This window comes from Pinus tabuliformis, chromosome 7 (genome assembly GCF_031772625.1).
Source record: "Pinus tabuliformis cultivar Carrire ecotype Pingquan chromosome 7, CPIR1, whole genome shotgun sequence".
NCBI classification, from domain to species: Eukaryota; Viridiplantae; Streptophyta; class Pinopsida; order Pinales; family Pinaceae; genus Pinus; species Pinus tabuliformis.
The window spans coordinates 611405604-611409167 of NC_142293.1; positions in this window are offsets into that span (position 1 = coordinate 611405604).

Below are 3564 nucleotides of genomic sequence, written 5' to 3' on the forward strand. Positions count from 1 at the left end.
GTCCCGCTTGATGCCACACACTGAGCGAAACGCGTCTGGTGGAAGAGAGAGAAAACTGCTCACATCGGACAGGTAAATGTCATGCTACTTACTCGCCCAATATGAATAACGACCGTAGGATCTGGGGGGCCCAGATCAATGACGGAGGTGTGTCTTGATAAATGATCGGATTTGACAAGGTTGTAAAGCAAGATTACATGGGATTTGAAGTCTGACATGGACGATGTGTTGGTAGAAGATTCATGTTTCGCGGGAATTTTGGAGCAAACAGAAAAAACGGCCGTTCAAATGTGTCCCAGGAACCTGACACACTCACCCGTTGTAGAATAGGTGGCCACCTCCCTGTGGAGTGGTACACAGTGATGATGATGCAGAACAGGGGAGTTCAGACGGACAGAGGAAGGAAAACTAGAACGCTGGAAAGCGGAAACGGACCGACAGAAAGCAAACTGGCTTTAAAGCCACAAACTGACAGAGACAGGGCAAGCAGAAAAGTAGGAAAGAGAGTTAGTTAAGAGTAGAGAGAAGAAGCTGAGCTGACCTAAGGGCAGCATCGAGCCAGACAGAGCCAGAGAGAGTCAGAGAGTCTGTGCGCTCCAGAGAAAGCTTGAGAGGTTCAAACGAGCTCCTCGGCATAAGCCTGTCAAGTATGAGTTTCGGATTGGGCTCATACTACTGTGACCAGTAGAGGTCAAGTACCAGTAAGGACAATCTGTGTACTCAAATCCTATTGATTCATATCTATTCAGTAAGAATTAAATTGAGCTCATTATTATAAAGAAACTCTGCTTTGAAAACATAATAGAGAGTCCACCATTGAAGGCTAGAGTGGGAGACATAGCCCAGGAGTATTGGGTGAACTCCTTATTAAACTTGTTGTGTTTACATGTTTGCCTGTTATGTTTTCTCTAAACTGCTTTAGTGTCTATGTATTTCGCAATCTTATCGATTCGTTGCATAAAATAACATAGGCACATCCACGCACATGAGTCTATAATACATTTAATTCATCCTGGATAAATTCCAGATCACTTAGATTTCTTGAACTCATCCTGAAAATATCCCCCATCACTCCTCCTGTAAGGATGATGGTGATGATGACTATGATACCTGTGCAAACTAGAACTAGAGCAGAACCCATATCCATTTCCTCTCATATCAGGTGTATCTAAGAGCTTGTCATTTATGACTATGTCATCCCTATCTAACCTGTGCCCACCATGAGACCTACTACCATATGCCCAATTAGTCCTATCCTCTTGTCCATAATTGGTCCGTGGCTTTCCATGTCTCTGAATATATGACAAACTCTCAAGGATAACTACATTGACCTCTGCTTAATTCTCCCATGCCTTGGAAAGCATCTCTTGTGACTGAATGATCATGTCATTATCTACATTACAATGGTCGATCTCTACCTTTAAGATTCTCAATGTATATGCTATGTCTAGAGAGTACCCCTCTCTTAGCTTCTCATCTGATTTTAAGGAGAGTCTCGTGAACTATAATCCACCATTTTTCTAGTCATCTCTAATCCGCTTCTTCCTGCAAGCATACCACATTAGATAAACCAAATACAAACATAATACACATACCTCAATGAAGTTTAAGGGAGGCTATCTCATCTGCAAGATTAGTTTATATTAGCACGATACATGTATATACATAATCATATTAATATACCGACATCATGCATGATAATACTAGCTGAATACAATGACCTCATGCACAAAAATCATAACCATGACAATTCATGCATAACAACCATATATGCACTGACATGCATGCATGACACACACATTATGCCCATCCAATCCAAACATTGAACCATGCTTTGATACCAGTCTATAACACCACCTCCCACATTTACCCACTTTCATCGCACTCCCAGGGTAAACATGAGATGAGCACTACTATGACATGAGTCAACCTCATAAGTATATTTAAGGAAGAAAAATCGACAAACTGGAACCTTACTAATGTTCCTTGGGAGCTAGACGACACCCAAGAGCCAAACAACCACTCCTAGTGCCCAAACTCTAAGTTGGAATTTTTTTTAGTGACCTGGGCTCCCAACCACATGCATGACAAGGACTCCATGTGGATGATGGCCTCCAACCACATGCATAAGCCTACTAGGTAGCAATTGTGACATAAATTATTTAGTTCAGAGGGTGAAATCTTAGATTTTGAGCCTTAATTCCAAGTGATCCTTCGCACCACTTCCTAGAAATCAATGAGAATTTCCATAATGTTTAACAACATCACAACAAAACCATTCATGCTAAAATTGATCAAAGACTTGTCTTAACCAGGCCTAACCATAAGAGTTATTTCATCAAACATATTGAGAACATGTAATCTATAGGTCATGAATGGATATTTCAACATTTGGGTCCAATGCTTATCTGAAAATAAACAAAAAAGTCTAATGCCCTCTCATAATAGTTGCAATCACATTTGTTAGCTCGTGCATTCATTAACCATTCATCAACTAATCAAAACATATCAAGAGCCATAGCTAGAACCTATCATGGAAGCATGCTTATAACCAACATATGACCATAATAATAACCATTATAGAACAACTATCAAAGCCACATAATAAAAAGTACAATTACTCATAACATACAATAGGAAAATAACTCTTATTAACATATGCAATCCAACCAAGTAAGGGATGTTCACATACCACACGACCATAGAATGGGTTGAACCAAATATTCATTTTAGCCAATCATGCATGTGCCATATTCCAAGCATGAATGTGGGACTCAAGACAAAAACAACGAAGGCTTCCTCGAGATTAAACCACCTCCCCCCTCACACTCCTACAATCCCACCAAAACCAGTCAAGAGATCACATAAGAAAATCAATACATAGACAACTAGAGGTTCCCAGAGATTAAACCACCTCCACCCTTTGGCTTTAACAAAATCCTACCAAAAGAGGTCAAGGGATTACTAGACCCAAAACAAGATTGGATGCCTCATAATTTCTTCACCAATACCTTGATTAATTCTCTTGTCCCCGCCCTTAGGATTTATCACAACCCTGCCGAAACCAATCAAGGGATTCCTAGGCCCTATGAGAATTTTCCTGAGACAACCACACCTAGTTCCAAAACCCTCTAGTAATCCAAATCTCAACTAAATGAAAAAACCCCATCACACCATGACTATCCAAAAATTGTAAGGCAAGGTTGAAGCCATTGTTACACCTATAAAAATCCATGCCAATGGTAGCAAGAGAAAAAAATACACACATGCATGTATCATGCATTCCCAAACCAACTAGGAAATCACACATGCAACCTATTACCTTCAATTATTCTTGTTGAAACTTCTTGTTTGGAATTTTCCTTGCTTGTCTCTTGCTTTCCTTTTCCTTCTTATACTTCCTTTTGTTTCCTTTCTGAAATGCTAAACTTCTCCAAGAATTATCTAAGTCTGCAATAGTATGAGAGAATAGAGAAAGCTCCAAGATAAAGTTGGCAAGATGTAGTGAACTGATCCTTAAAATCCTTTTCATTATTGAGGTCTCTATTTTCTTCAATTTCCTCT